This window comes from Taurulus bubalis (genome assembly GCF_910589615.1).
Source record: "Taurulus bubalis genome assembly, chromosome: 9".
Lineage (NCBI taxonomy): Eukaryota > Metazoa > Chordata > Actinopteri > Perciformes > Cottidae > Taurulus > Taurulus bubalis.
In genome coordinates, this window is record NC_136597.1 from 20009293 (window position 1) to 20026105 (window position 16813).

General features: G+C 42.8%; 1 protein-coding gene across 1 annotated transcript in view; it reads left to right on the top strand.

Moving 5' to 3' along the window:
* Window positions 1-443: 443 nt before the first annotated feature.
* LOC306741438 (neuronal cell adhesion molecule-like) overlaps window positions 444-16813 on the top strand; it is a gene marked incomplete at its 3' end in the record, with an annotated part of 39126 nt that continues 22756 nt past the window's right edge. The window contains exon 1 of the mRNA XM_079223725.1: window positions 444-456. The remainder of the gene's footprint in view (window positions 457-16813) is intronic.

Below are 16813 nucleotides of genomic sequence, written 5' to 3' on the forward strand. Positions count from 1 at the left end.
GTCCATTTACCAAAGAGTCAACACACTATGCTTACAAAAAAGAAAATGGAGGAGTGATTTCAAGTCCTGGTGTGTAATCATTGACATAGCAGGAGACTTCCACTATGACAAGGATTTTAGAAGATTGTAATACAACGAAACATGGATGAGTAGGATGAGTGGGCCCATTGTGAAGTCAAATTGATGCACTGGTTGTTGGAAAATATGCGTACTGTTGCCGTGACCAAACTTTGACCCCAGAAACCTTATTAAGAAAGATTATATTTTCTTCTCTGCTTGGTTTAAAGCGCTGAGTTGTTCCCATATGGGGAGAGTAGAGAAACCTGAGTTTGAGTACTCAAATGTTTTGCTCTCTCCCATTTTTGTTTCACCAGAGTGAAGAAAACCACAGAAGAAGAAGAAGAAGAAGCAGTTAACCAGCCAGGGAGGAGGAGAGAGGGGATTTGAGTTTCTGTGGTAAGTTGGAAACATTTCCGTCAGGCTTTGAATATTTTTTTCTTTTTCTCAAGACTTTTATCTTCACCAACACTATCATTTTCCATAACAGTGTGAACTTCCTGCCTCTCGGAATCAAACACTTGTTCTTCTCAAAGGCATTTCCCCTCCCATAGGATGTGAACACACACACACACATGTCAGTCTGTTTGCCATGCCTGGCAAGTGTCCCCAGTACAAATAGCTTCATCTATGCTAGTGCCAGAGTGTGAATGTATTAATATTAACACTCTCTGTGGAGCTCCTCGGTCCCTGAACGACTTCCACCCGTACATCTCTTTCTCTTTCGCTCTCTGTTGTGACGCCTGCTCTTTTGCTCTGGCTGGACAGCAAAGGTCACCGCTTGCTGGACTGGCATTCGTCCACTGGCAAAGTGTCTTTTTGTGTCTGCCTCCATTTTGGCAGCCAGGTTTGGCATTGAATACAAAACCAAAAAACAGTTTTCAAGTGTCTAACAGTCTGTTTGATGCCTATGGTTGTCAAGGTAACACGCCCTCTCATCCTCATCCACTGCTGTGACAGTGGGCGTCAATATGTAGTAAATCACAAAATAGCACTTCAGAGCCTATATTATATGCCTAGTGCCTCTCTCCTATTGACACATAGTGTGTCGTAATGGAGGACGCAGAAGTGGGAAAAGTTCCCTAATGGCATTTTCACAATTAAGAGCTAAAGTAGCTCCCTAAAGCAGAAGGTCTCCATGTGCATTAGAGCCCAGAGAATTGACCCACAGCTCACACAGGTTTTTTTTTTCTTCTCCCAATGACCCTCAGTAACCTTTGGCTCGTCCCCTCATTCAGTAGTACTGAAAGTGTATCTGTGATTTAGCGGGGAGTTGATCTAATGCTCTGTGAGTGGAGGTGACACGGTGTGATGTGTGTCCACCGCCCAGTGGAGTGTGAAGGAAGGATCCCGCCTCGGCCGGGAGGGGAGGCTGCACGCACAGCCCGGTGGAGAATTAAGGGACTCTGACGGCTCGGAGCTCATCTACCTCTGCTGTTGGTGCCACTACGCTTGTTTTATTTTTGGTCGATGGGTATGGGCCCGCTCTCTCTCAGTTTATCCATTCATGCGCCCATTTCAGTCTTTCGCTTCGCCTCTGCCTATCTGTCAGTCTGCTTGTCTCTGAGTCGCTCATTCTTTTCCGTTTCTCTCTCGTCATCCCACTGTGGCAGTCGGTTGTTGTTGTGAATGTGTGCGGCGGGCCAGAGAGGCTGAGTCCACATTTTTCAATGGCCGAGTCATAGAGGGCCACACTTAGGAGCTGCGGACCGAATTTGCGGTTTGGAACTCAGTGAGGCGTGAAGCGTCCATTGTGAGCAGCAGCATTCAGGTCCCAGGCCCTTCAATAGAAGGCCGCAGAGGGTTCTGTTTCCCTCCATAGTGCCGGTTTCTCTCACGTGGCTGCCAGAGAGTGTGGTATTATTGTTTGTGTGTTTTGATGCCAAGTGGGGGGAAGGTGGGGAAAAAAGATTGGGGATCGGCCAATCAGAGCTTTGCCTCTATAGAAAAAGCTATGATATTGTTAACTCTACATGAGTATGACTTTTGATTGATTACATAACCCAGTCTTTTCATACACAGTGCAGTCAGAAAGCATTTGTGAATTGATGTATTTTCTATCTGACTCTGACTCTACTGTGAGGTGAAAGTGCTGACTCCAGCATTTGACATATTGGATGAAGAGAAGGATGCTTAGCCCTTTTTTTAAAGCCTCAATTTTGGTGCAGGAAGACAATCTTCAACACACAGACATGACAATCGAGGAGTTTTATGGCTGAACTCCATCTCCATGTCCATCTGACCTCAGGCCAGCTCATCATGTGTTTCAATTGCTCAAGACCAGACTGAAGGCAAAAAGCCCCTGAAACCAGCGAGAAGTGCGGATGGCTGCAGTACAGGCCTGGCAGAGCAACCGCAGTGAAGATGCCAATCCTCTGATGCCTGTGGGTTGTAGAACCCAGTCATTTTCTGCAAAGGATTTGCAACCAAATACTAAATATGATTAGATGCTTATGAGAAAATAAATCGAGTGTATTGCTTAGAGTTTAAGAATGTGAACAGCAAAAACCCATTTCCCTTCTCTGCCCTTAAAACACTTCAGGCATTATATTAATTATGACTTTGATGGTATTTGTTTTAGTTCCCCCCACCCCCATCATTTGTTTTACTAATGATAACTTTATACTCTCTCAAATATGTTTGCCGAACTAAGAGGTTTGTTTAAACTTATGTTTTTTTTTATAAAGCTTAGAATTGGCACTTTATTATTTCAAATGCAATGTACCGGAGTACAGAGAGTCTTAATACTCTCACTTCAGAACAAACAACTCGTACCACATAGTTAGTTGTTTAGTGACTGAGTTGCTTACTTAAAACAGGAAGGACTTTCAGCCACTGACTCTCACAATAACCTTCTTTCCATAAACGCCAGCGTACACGCGAACATTGTCGTCGGTGAAGGTTAGAAAGCATTGATATTACGCAGCAGCAGTTCTGAGATCAGACGAGCTGCAGATGAGTAAAGGGATTCACCCACAGTGGGCTCCTGGGCAGCTCCCATACGCAGTTTCAGATGAACGCTTTGATATTTCTTCGGTACCACTTTCAGAAAGCCTGACAATCCTCCGACGGTTCTCTATGTCAACAGTCCTGTCGGCACGTTACGTGCAAGAGCTAGTGTGTGAAAAATGGGCTGTGCGGATGTGATTGAATGGACGTCTGTGTGTGTATTTCAGTGTCTCGGCGGCCGGGGAGGTGCAGGGAGACACAGCTGAAGTGTCAAAAAGAAGGACATGAATAAACAGATAGATGAATAGATGGATACAAAGACGGGGAGGGAGAGAAAACGTCTGGTGAGGCCCCTCCAGGGGCTTCTGCATCTTTCAGGCCTGTGGAGAAAGCCGGCTTCATGCTCAGCTGACTCACAAACTGTTCAGCAGACAGCCCGGAGAGTCTGAGGACACACCGTTCTATATCCGGCTCTGCATCTCCTTCTTTCTTTTTTCTTTTTCCAACTCCTCTCACCTGCTCAACCTTCCTCCAGGCCCTGTTCTACCGTCACTGCCCTCTCGGTGCAATTATCTGGTCCAGTCCTTTCTTGCGCTGCTGAATGCATCTATACTAACTCCTCTATATTCTCGTGCTGTACCCGAATCACATGTTTTGATTCAAATTGGATTCGGCTGCTCAATATGAATATATTCACGATCACAAAATCCATTAACGTAGTCAAATTAAGTCCAATGCCGCGCGGCCACTTCTGTAATGTGGGTGTGACTTCTTTTTTTTTACCATTGTCATCACCATTCATGTTTTTAACAGGGTTTGTTGAAAAGTTCTTCTCAGATCTAGCCTCCAAAAAATAAGAAAGAACAGTGACGGCTCAACTTGAAGAATTTCAAGTCACCAACAGCCGATCCAACTCATTGACTTTCAGCAGGCAGCCCTACTATATTCATTCGTCTGTTGTCCCTTGTGACAAGTTAATTAATCTAGTGTTAACTAATAATCCGGTTATTTTATCTTAGCATAAGGACATAAGTAGATAGCCTACTATTTTTCGGTCTTTCCAGTCTTTATGCTAAGCTAAGTTAATCATCTCCTGGGTCTAGCTCCGTATTTAGCGTACAGACATGAGAGTGATATCAATCTTCTCATCTAACTCTCGGCAGAAAATAACCAATAAGCATATTTTCACATTTCATGAACTGTTCCTTCGACAGAGTGATTCAAGAAACTGGATTTCACACTTGAGCTAAAGAAAAAAAGATGTTCAGACAGAATACTTGACTGGCCAGAGATGATAGATTTTTTTTGAAGTGAGAAAGTATATAGTCTACTCTCTTCTAGTGATTTTATTCTTTATATCAACAAAGCGATAAAAGTAGAGGAAATAGAGGTTATAATCAATCTACATATGGTTCCAAACCCCAAGCATCTTAAAGCAAGCAATCTTTTTTTGGAGCACACTTTAATTGCCCATCCTGCATTTTCTATCTCAAAGTACAGGATTGCAAAGAAACTCGGCATGATTAAAGATCTTTTTGTTTCATCTTTTTTCCTTGATATGCCTCTGAATCCTTCTTCACACAGTGGACGAAGTATCGCTGTGGCTTCTCGGACAGAGAAGATTGTCCTCACGCCATCATACGTTGGTGGGGTCTCTCGATTTGAGGGGCCTCTAAGAAACCACATGATTTATGTGGCTGTTAGGCGCGGGTCCTGGTCCAAGGCCAAGTCTATCTGCTCATCAATATAAGCAGCCTGTTCTGCGGGTGTTGTGGTGGAATACAAATGGATGAATTTAGATGTAACCCCTCGCTCACCTGCATCTCAGCCAATTCTAATGAGACATCCCTCTCTTTACCTACTGAGAGCGAGAGAGTAAAGGAATGAGATGAATATGTGAGCACACCGAAATAACAAGCTTTATACTGTAGTCTTTTGTCTCTGCGCTCGCTCAATTACATCAAACCTCTATCTCCCAATCTTGGATTTTTTTCTGTTAATAGGTTTCAGTAGGGCTGTATCTAATTGCAATTATTTTTTATGGGTATTGTGATATGATCAGCAATCTTAGATGGAATTATCATTTTTATATTCATACATCATTACATTTTATATACAGTACATCATTATTCTCATCCTCATTGAAAGATAAATGATAATGGTGTGATTTCTTTTTTTTAATGCTTTCCATTATTGTTGCATCTGTTCAGATTTTGATCAGATTCTTAGTTTAAACAAAAAAACCTTTATCGATTTTCAGTATTTTACAGTAAAGTTCTGTTTGAATTTAACACTGAATACGTTTGGTTTCAACAAATTAAATAATTTTTGCACACCAAAACCCAGACACCATATACTGTACATCATCAGCACTCGTATCGAACATTTCAAACGATGCCCTGCTCTTAAATGACTGTAGCAAAGTGTACGCCTGTATTTGAGTCATACTGTTTAATGCTAAATTTAGGTGACCATAAAAGCATTTATTCATTCGTCATGTGTAGACAGCGGAGGGTGAGGTCGTTCATGCAGAGCTACCTACGGTAGCCTTATCGTTTATGGCAGTAATTCATTCCTCTGTCATGTTTGACCCTGAGGGCACAACACACACTGAAACACCCCTGTTCTCCCTCCCTGGAGGCGAGTCACACACACCTTGTTCAGCGGTGCTGCTCAACCTCCCAGTTCCGACCTTTTTATATACACACCCATGAGCGATAGATAGGCAGTCAGAAAAAACCTCCACCAAAGTCTCACGCAGCCATTATCCAACACTCAGCAGGTACTTCTCCTGCATTACCAACCAGTCTCATCCTGTCAAACGCAGACACAGGACAGAGGCTGTTAGCGGAAGCCGGGCGCACTGTTAGTGTTAAACAGGAGCATGGTTTCCTCCGGAATCACCATTTGACAAATGAGGGCTGATGGAGCAGTTCTTGCCGGGGCCATTATTTCTGATGGGGCCAGGCTTCTGTAAGGATGGAGCACTGTTTTTCTGAGCTGCGACATCCTCCGGACCCAACACCAAACCCTCTCGAAACACACTCAAACTCTACACATGATGGATGTAAAAGGGAACAATCTCTAAGCTATAAACACCAAAAAACGTTTTTTTTATCCGCACCAGTTTGAGTCTCTGTTGAGTTTTCATGTCTCGGCTTCACATTACTTAAAAAGGGAGTTTTGCAGCACATAAAGGGACTTCCTTTATGAGAAAGCTATGTCCTTCATTAGTATCATTATTACTCATTAGCCAACATTTCAGTCATCCAGACCCATGAGACAGATAGAAACATGTTCACACTAAGCCTTGGTGAAGCCCATCAGTCAGTCACCACCAGGGGCCTTCCGTAGTATTCTTTAATCCTCAAAACTCTCTCTTTAATTTCACAAAAAAACAGTGTTCAAATAAAATGGGGTCATCCAATTACTTGCTCGCAAAAAAATACTTCCATTCACTTAAGGGAGACGTTATCTCTTCCCCCTGTTATTTCATTTTCTGGTAAAATATCACAAGTTTCTCAGCCTCAGAACTGAATTAGATCAAATGCCATCAAAAGTAAATTAAAATTCTCCTCGGTTCAAATATAGTCTGAGGAGTTTACTCGGGGCTATCTTTGATGAATTGTGCATCTCCCCTGAGGTGTTTGTTGAGTTTAGCATATGAAAACCTGACTCGTAAAATAAGTGGCAATAGCTCAAGCCAGTGTAATCAAAGCTCATTCAGACTTGGCTGAAAGAGTGTTTGGATCAGTGCAGCTGGCACTGTTCTCACATTGAGCAGCATTTCTGCATGTGTGTGTTTGGTGTCTCGAGTGGATTATATTCTGCGTGATTCAGTTTTCATACGCTAACTGGTTGGAGAAATGCTGTGTGCCTAGTTTTACTGCTTCGGTTCCAACTTAAACAAGACAAAAACATTAAAAAAAACAATCTTTGAAAACTAAAGCTTTTACCACAGATATCATAGTTTTTGTAAAAGAATAAACAAGTAATGACATGTGAAGTTTGACAGAAACTAGTATTACTGCTTCCACAGATGTTGGATCTTTGTGCTGGAATGATAAGTCAATATTTTAATTAGTCAATCTTAATAATCGCGAAGAATTTGGCGAATCAATCAATCATTTTTGAGGCATTTATTCAGCCACTCTAACATAAACTGCCTTTCAAAAGTACATTTTTTGTCAACGAATATAAACTAAGCAAAGGAGGACGAATGGACTGAATGTCACACTCTCAATGTCTGTCATGCATAATAAACATACTTTTAATATGCATTATTATCTGCTTATAACACTTTATAATCAAAAGTATTCATAAATACTACTACTAAATAATACAATAATAGTAACATGTATTTATAATTAGTATACTAGTAACTATAATAACAACTAGTTTCTGCTCACTCATTGTCTTTTTTTGCAATGAATATTAGAATTTACATTGTTGGAATACATGATAACCTTTTAATAATGTAATAATTGTACTGACACATTTTAATGTGATTATAAATTACTCCGAGTAGTCATTGTTTGCTTCATAGAAAGAATTTCTGCAGGCATCTGCAAAATCAATTTTTTTTAAACAGTATCTCCGCTGACCCAAACGATCTCCTCTTTAGTCTCTGCTTGACCTGTTGCACTCATATGCAGCAATTTACGTTTCACTTATGTTCTTTCTCATCTAATCAAAACAAGTAATGAAACTATAAACAAAGTAATTCTTAGTTGCAGTTATGTTTCAAGGCTTTATGCTATTATTGAGTAAAAAACTGATAGATCCTTTGATAAGTCTCAATGAGAGTTTTCAGAACATTTTTCAAGGGTTAACTCCTGATTGTGTCTTTCATTGAAAGAAATGCCGTGATTTGATTTTCTCACATTTTGAAAGGACCATTGTTTGTGTCCTCAATGTCTGAAATTGGATGGTGAGTCCTTTTAGAGAGCAGTGGAGGGGAAATGATTTGTATTCACCTGCCGTATCTGAAAGGAGCTGAGGAGGGGCTAAGAGAGGGGGCAACTACATAGTGCTTCCTTTATGTGATAATGGATTGCTCTGACATTCACACACATTGTGGTGTGGTGTTTCTATCAGTCAATACTCACTAACTCGTGGGATGAATGGCACATTTTAAACAGATGCCATTAAAGAACTGTCTTGCGGAGACGCCACAGGTGACAGGGTTATGTGTTTCGGTCCCGTCTGAATACGCTGCACTAACATACAACATATGTGTCTTGTCAACATCCAGTCCTGCAAATGAACCCTTTTTTCTACTAATTTTCTTATTATTTTTTTTACGTAACTGCACTCTCTTTTAATGGCCCGGCTGGGCAACTGGATTCTTCTGTCAGCCGCACAAAGGAGACAAAGTGGAACCGGGGACGGGCGGTAATGAGCAACTCCTCTTACAGTGTTACATATGGACCGGCCTCGGTGTGGGGAAGCCTTCTGGAGACAATGGAGGGTTTGAGAGGTCCTGAGCCCTCTGAAGCCACTCTTTGATTGAGTTTCCTGGCACTGGGCTCCAGTGTTGGGTCTGATTGTGGAGATGGAGCTGTAGGTTTAGGGAGGGGGAGAGGACCCTCCTCTGCGCTGACCTTTCACAGACACAGGTGGGTTGGAGTGGAAGGGGCTTGAAGAGGAGGAGGAGGAGGAGGAGGAGGAGGAGGAGGAGGAGGAGGAAGAGGAGGGCAGTGGCAGGAGAGGCCTATTGTGGCGCTCTGTGAATGTAGAGGTGGCACTCAATAACACTAGACACTGTTACCTCTATCCACCTGCTGAGGATTTTCTCACCAATACTTTAGCAGTGGCAAAGTACATGCTCTGGAAACAGATTGTCCCAGCACACTGTCAGTCTTCAGACTCTGTTATCTGATGTTGTAAGTAGTTTTTTTCGAGGTCTACTGCTGTGAAATTTGCTCTTTTTTTGTTTTAGCCATGCAAGCAACTTATCTCTATTGCAATTTTGGTCTGTCGACGTTCGGTGGTCGGTCCACCATTTTAATCCAGACCGAATATTTCAACAACCGTGTGATGGATTTCCAATGTCGTGTGTGTGCAGGCATTCATGGCCCCCAGAGGGGAAACCCCACTGGAATTTGGTGATCATGAGTGCCAAAAAGTTATAATTTTTGTCTCTCAGGGATTGTTACCTTGACAACTGATAGATGGATTGCTATGAAAGTGTGTACAGATATCCATGATGCCCACAAACGTTGGTGATCCCCTGGTTTTTCCTGTAGCGCCATCATGAGGTTCACCTTAATCGTTTTAAGTGAAGTGTCTCAGTAATTGTCAACATGTTAAACTAAGATGGCACACATAACCACAATACCTGCTAAACAATGTTAGCATTGTTACTGTGAACATGTTAGTAAGCTGATTTAGCTCAAATGATCGCTACGTAGTGCTACTAGCAAGGCTCTAGACTCTTGTTTCAGCATTATTTAGATGTCTTTATCACTTTAAAGACTGCATGAAAGGTTTTTCCTTCATCGCTTATACTTGAAATGCCTCTGAGTCCTTTTCACACGGTGGATGAATTCCAGCATGCTGTTTAGTCTGATTACAAGTACCGACATGGCCTCAGGGCAAATCAGAGAAGATGGTCCTCAATGAGACTAGACTTCGCTGCCTCTGTCCACCAGCTACTTTCTCACTGGCAAACTACCGTACATGTTCTGGTAACACACAGTGGTAAAGGATCGTTCCAGCCCACTGTCAGGGTTCATGCTTTGTTATCTGATGTTGACGGCGGATGCTTTGCTCGACTGAATGGTACCGTACAAAGCGTAGACTATACTCTAAATGATTCGTCCCTGCCTGCCTGCCTGTACTGTATCAGCACAATTCAAAATCCACCAGAACAGTGTTTATTATACAGTAGCGTTTTTCCAGAAAGGCCTGGCTGCATTAACTGTTGACTCTGAGCAATCACGCATTGACGCTGTTTCTTTGTGTTGCCCCGGCTGACGTTGCCCGCAGGAGTTCATTTGCTGCAAAACAACCCGGCTGCCAGATTTTGTGTGTCTGAGATGAACAATTCATCCACTGCCTGTCTCGCACACTCTTCTTTTTTTTTTGCTGCGCCCCTAAGCTTTAAGTAAACTCCACATATTGGCCCCATCGGGAGAGACCCTTCACGTGTGGAGTAAGCCATCCGGTGCGGACACGGTGGCAAACTGAGATTCTAATCATACCTCTTTTGTTAAGCTCAGAGGAGGTTGAGACGGTTTTTTTGAGGCAGAGCAGATGCCAAGCGTACAGTTTCTCTCCAAGGATACCCATGACATGACAAACAGGTCTGGACCTCTTTGTCCCTTTTCACTCCTTATATGTCTGCGTTTGATGAGAGGGTTGACAACTTTTTGTCAGCATGGAGATCTAAGAACAGGAGGGGATTGCCATGGATTCAGAGTGCCCTTTTGGAGAGCAGTGTTGAGGGTCTCTGCTCTGCTGAAAGCTGTATGGAGTGTCCCTATATTTAGCTATAAAATACTTTCCTGTATTTGTGTGTATGGATTATATTGTACAACTATAACAACTATTTTGTCTCTCATTCCACGTATGCATGGGTGTTTCTGTTTGCCGTCTCAAAGGATTTGCTTGTCTTCCCACAGCAGATTGGTTTTATGTTGATTACTTTCTCAAAGCTTTTAGGTTTCTGTATCTAAAGTGTGTTTTATGACGTTGTACGCCGAGGATTTTGAGAGTCCTTTTTAGCTATTCAGGAAGCCAGTCGGCATGCATTCCACCCACTCTCCTTCATTCGCTCATGATAATGAACCTCTGCTCAGCATATGAATGGCTTCACCCATAACACACTCATGTGGTAGGCCTAGCGTACTCAAGCTCCATCTTGAATTGTCTGACGCCCTGCACTAACCCAAAGACTCTGTGAACACACACAAACAAGGAGGAGGCAAATGGTTGGAAGCAAGTATGAATTAACATTCACAAAATACATGAGCAGGACTGCTTGGCAATATCGAAACATCCTCTTTTTAAGGAGTAATTACAGAGTTGGGATCAGCTATCTGATAAAGGTCAAGTTCAGATCCAGAGTTGCTCGTTCAGCCTTGTGCTTCTCATCTCATTTTAATAAACGCTTTATAAAAGTGCCTCCACTCACTTAATACTTCAGTAATGAGCTGCTGCAGAAGTCAGGTGTCAGACAAGCATACAAATGCACTTTGGGGACTTAACTTTTGCAACCTTGCTGCCTTATTAGCTAATCATTTATAGCTTTTGCTACATTGTGATTGTGAGGCGGTGGGAAGATTGAAAGACCTCCAATTTGCCACCAACAAATATCCTCAGGAAAAAGAGAGGGCCTCGTACACCCATTTAGTCTCCAGAAGGCTCTCAGAGGGAGTGCTGGTATAATGTGAGGACGTGACTCACCGACTATATGTCATATTTAGCTGGTCTGCAGTGATAAGATGAAAGCAAAACGCCCTTCGGTACCATTCAGGTTGAACAGGCAGGGATTTCCTCCTTCACAGAGCCGTCCCATCTCGCGGCGCAGCTTCCATCTGCATGCTAAAGAGGAGCTCCCTCTCAGAAGTGCCGGCGCCGGCAGTGATTAGCATTTGGGCAAAGGGGACAGAGAGCAAATCCCGGAGTGTTTTTGGCGTGTACATGCAGGAAGCTTAGTGAATGCCAATGTGCGGTGCTCTGTGAAAGGCGGAGGACCAAACAAATTGCCGGACAAGTTGCATTAGCAGCAGATGTCCACTCGCATTAAGGGTTGTGGTCGATTGATAGCTGGGGGAGAAGTACACTATATCAAAGTTTATTGAGAATGTTTCAAATGTAAGCCGGAAAAGCTGAAAATCCTAACTTTTACTTCCTCGTATGGGTCAGGCTTAAAAAATGTCCCATAATGATTTTTTTCAAAAAACTCTCCCTGCCTGTTGAAAGCCTGCATTTGTATCTCCACATTTGTTTTGCTTGTCTGTATCACATGCTTTCTGTTAAAAACATGTAGTCATCAAACCCAAACCAAGGTTTAAGTTTATGATCTTTAATGTGTTAAATGTAACACATCATGGATGAAGGTCTTTTATTAGGAAATGTACACATAATGTGGATCAGATGTCCATGTATTAAAACTAGTTTAGCTTGCAGTGTTCATCAACAAGACAGAAAGGAGAAGAGCATATTCACCGTGTAGCAGCTCTTTATTGTCCGGCATTGGACGGTGCCGATGAAAGGGCCACGGCGTGTTTTTGAGCTGTGGGGTCTCCCTGAACAACAGGACCCCAATTCATATGTTAACCACACCAATTATTTGCATACGCTCCCCCAATTATAAAAGCTAATGAGAAGATTATGGGAAACGCACGCTGAAGCCGGCCCACAGAATTTAGCATTGTGATCCTGTCGCCTCAGATCCAAGGCCTGTGAGAGGTATTAGTCAAAGCCAATGAACATTTAGCCTCATACATCATGGCTGTAATTCATATCGGAGCTAATGCCTAATGTCAACGTCATTAGCTGTGAATCCATAGCAGAGCAATTAAAGACGGTAAAACAAGTAATGTTCCTTTCAGTTTCTGTTAAAAAAAGACTTACAGAGGACTATTTAGCAGAGTCATTACCTTATATTCCAATCTAATAGGATTGTGACTTTCCAAACTAGACCAAATGAAGGCCTTTCTCACTATCTTCTCCATCTACACCTTTCAAGCGACCTCCCGCTCCCCCATAGATGCTTAATGGCACAGAGAAATGGGCACGCAGCCCTGGGCGTGAATACCATGCAGTGACATCCTGAGCTGCAGCCGGCAGCCTCCGAAAAATAAACTCTTCCAACCGTATCCGTTTTCTCATCACCATCTTCCTGCATGCGAGCCATTCTCATCATTATAGCCCCACATTCAGCCGTCTGTAGGGGAACCCTGCTGCTCCATTAAGGCCATACCGAGGCTCACAAACCCCCGATTTCATGAGCCATCAATACCACTGATTATAGGAGTTAATTAGGGTGCTTGGCATGAGCGAAGGGCTTTTTCTTTCATCATAGATATAAAAACTGTACACAGTACTGATGCAACAGAGGTGATTCTGTCAGTGTTGCAGTATTTCATCACTATTGTTTGGCAAAGACAATGGCAATATCTTCACTAGTGGTTAGCATAAGGCATACAGTATGGAGTAATATTATCCGTTGCTGTAAGAGAAATTCAATTGGGCTTTTTCCCCTGCTGACTGCTATTCATTTACACGTGGTGTGCTTCAGTTCTCAGAGCTCGTGCCCCTGTCAGCTCCATCTGTGTGCTTAGACATGTCCTGACCCTCACGTTCTGCAGCCAACGTGCATGCATGTGTGCGTGTGTGTTTGTGTGTGTGTGTGTGTGTACGTTGCTGCAATGTGCTACTTCTCTGACATGTGCACAAAACCAATTAGTTTTGGGATGGTGAAGTAGCTGGCCATGGAAAAAATGACAATGGAGTAATTGAAGAGGCTGGCTGAATGAGTGACCAGACAGCTCAATGCAGCTTTTAGTGTTTTCTCCACGGACGAAATGAACAGAGAGAAAACCAAGTCCTGAGTGAAGGTGGTTTTATGTAGTTCCAGACAGTAATTAACATTGGAGAATTTCATTTTGCTGATTTCTATTGAACAACCAGTCGGGTTATGTTGTGGCATTTAAAGGTCTTGCACAGTGGTTTTGCATGCATTAGTTTATTTAATACAAATCTAATTCCCCTTACATCTCAGCTTACTATTTTGCAAACCATGCTGTTTTGTTTCAGGTTGTTTTTCCAAACAATCCAGGCAGCCATTCACTGGCACTGCCAGGCGGCAGACAGACCCGGTTAGCGACTAGCTGGTGAACATAGTGACGCATTTAGCAGCTACGGAGCCAGATAATTCCCTCAGTAGTTAGTGGAGACCAAAAACTGAGCTTAACGGAGGGTGAATATTGGACTGTCATTCATCAGGTGGCCAGAAAATGACTTCAAATGCATGATAATGTTGCTTTGCATCTGCTTAGTGTGTACATAAGCAACAATTTGTTCATCATATCAACTTAAAAGGTGATTTGTCTGAATGGCCAAAACATTTGTTGAAGAAGTTAGGAGTTTAAACTTGTCAATACATTGGTTTAGTCCTTTTAGTACTCTTGCAGTTCTCATCTTTAGGTACTATTGTTCGACCCTGCAGGTGGTGAAGGCAAATGCTTCTCCACGCGTTCAGTTTTTTAAAAGAGACAGTAGCTCTGTTTATCGTCCTCTTGGCCTCATCTATTTTGAAAAATAGCTTGAATTCCTCGCTGGAAGTGTCCGTACCAACCTGCAATGTTTCTTTCTAAGAGACCATTTCCTGTTCGATTTAATCAGCAGTCTGACAGCTTTTGGCACGGCACTCCAAACGCAACTGTGTTTTTATCTCGGCCTCTGCAGTTCTCTGCCCAAGTGAACTTTATTCACTTTGGCTTTTCCCGTTCCGTCAGCACAAGATGTATAGGAAGTTCAACAATTGTGATGGATATTTTCTGATTGCGTGTCCCCTCGAAGAATTGTATATTCAAATGAGAAGTGGACTTTGAACTGTAGTTTCTTCTTCAAGACACAGGGCTCAGAATACACTCTTTGTGCAAGCTTCTGCCTCATGCTACATCGGTAAAGTGAAGTTCTTTGAATTAAGAACCTGAATAATCCACTACTCAATTTAAATAGGGTAAAGTCTGGCTGTTTTTAATCATTCGTATGCTCGCCGTTCAGGCAGTGTCAGTAGTTTCAGGCACTGGTGGTTAGTTTCACGTCTTAAGAGCCCCACTTGAGTTTCCACTGTCTTCCTGCTGTGAGAGGGATGTAAGGGGTTTGTCCCGTATCACTGCAGCTCACAGGGATAATTATAGCACACACACACACACACACACACACACACACACACACACACACACACACACACACACACACACACACACACACACACTCACACACACACACACACACACACACACACACACACAAATGAATACAGGCACACTCATACACAGTGTGCACACACATGCTGACCTGCATGAGCTGAGCTGCTACACCTCATTAAATTGGGAAATGAATCCTGGATGAAGCCTTAGCTCTTTTCCAGATAAGAATCACCAGGCTTTCAAGGATTCACCAAAAAATGTATAATTAACACATTTATTCTCTGGCTGTCGCATGCTGCCCTTTTTTTTTTTCACGTCACCTGTGACTGTGCACTTCCAAGTTCAGGCTTTTTTTTAAATGTCTTGTTTACAAATTATAGTGATCCTAACAACTTCTTACATAAACAAAATTAATTTGGCACTGAGAAATTATAACAATGCAATTCTTAACTAATCATCATAAGTGGATTTTGCATAAATGACATCTGGTGGTAAATCCTGAACACATTGCAAATTGAAAATAAATATTGTTGACAAAAGTGTGTTGCAGGTTTTCTGCTCAGAGCTGGTGCAAGCACCTCTCCTTCCCTGCAGCCTATTAGCTTGATGAAATTGCCCCCTCGCTTCCCTCCCTGGATTTTTTAATGTCAAACAGCAGTGCGATTGGCTGCCCTAGGCGTATAATACACGCCTTCCCTAGAGGTGTAGTGGGAGCCGGGGGCAGCAAGCGTTAGCCTCCGTCTCTTCCCATGACACCAGATGCCGGTGCCGAATCATGACTGTAGGGCAGCACTAACAAATACATCAGATCCCCAAGGAGAACCAGGCCTGGGTCTGATTGCCTCGCCTGTGGACCCAGACACCGCTCCCCGCACCTCATCTGCAGCCCTGACCCGCCCCAAACCCAAAGGCAGGATAGCAGCACACAGGCAGCTCCACTCCTAATGGGGCTCAATTTGATTCTTTCATACAGTAACCGGCATTAGTATCTTAAAATGTGATAGTGTGCTTTTGTGATAACGCTGTAAATTAGTCTGCTTGAGCTCCAAATTAAGCTGTGACGTTTTAATACTGTGGCAGCGAATGCCCAGGGAAAGACAGGCATTAAGGCAAGATAAAAACAGGTCAGGCTGCAGATTTTGAAAGACAGAAGACGACTCCTCCTAAGTTCCGTTTTAACCTTTTTCTTGGTCATGTGCGAGCTGCGCTCACATTCACGAGAAAACAATGAATTATACTGCTCATTTCTTCGCTACAGTCCTGAATTATGCAGATGAATATGAATTAAATTGAGCAGAGTCATTTTGACTCAGGAGTTATGACTATTCACTGAAAGCTTGGGGGTCACGCTGGTTTTGATGACCTTGGCAGTGATTATTTCAACATTAGCATTTTTCTTTCATTCCAGCTTTGTCTCACACAAATAATTGCTGCTGGTTGGATGAAGGAGGGATTCGGCAACACTGAGCTGCCTGGCAACAAGAGAACGAGTTCAAACCTGGTATGTTCAATAGAGTACAACCATAGTTGTTTCCAGTCTATTTCCAGTCCATCGCCACTGGTGTTGTGATGGAGGCATAATTAGGTTATATTGTGTAACAAAGGAAAATAAAATCCTCACTCTATTACCGGTAACAGTTAATCAATAGCCAATTAGCCTTTCACCATTTGGTTCACCTTGCTTGAACCTGAACAACCTGTTGCACTTGTAACAGCTGTCCACATTGAAGGGTGTCCACTAAGATGTCAGAGATCTGAGATCCGCCCAATCACACATGACGTTTCCCACTACGACAATCTTTGTGAAAGAATGATGGTTCGCTGTCTGGAATCTGACCTCATTCCGGATCGGTTCGCTGCGGGCTCAGTCAGTCTATCAAACTGATAAAGCTGAGAGTGAAATAGAAAGTAAAGTCCCC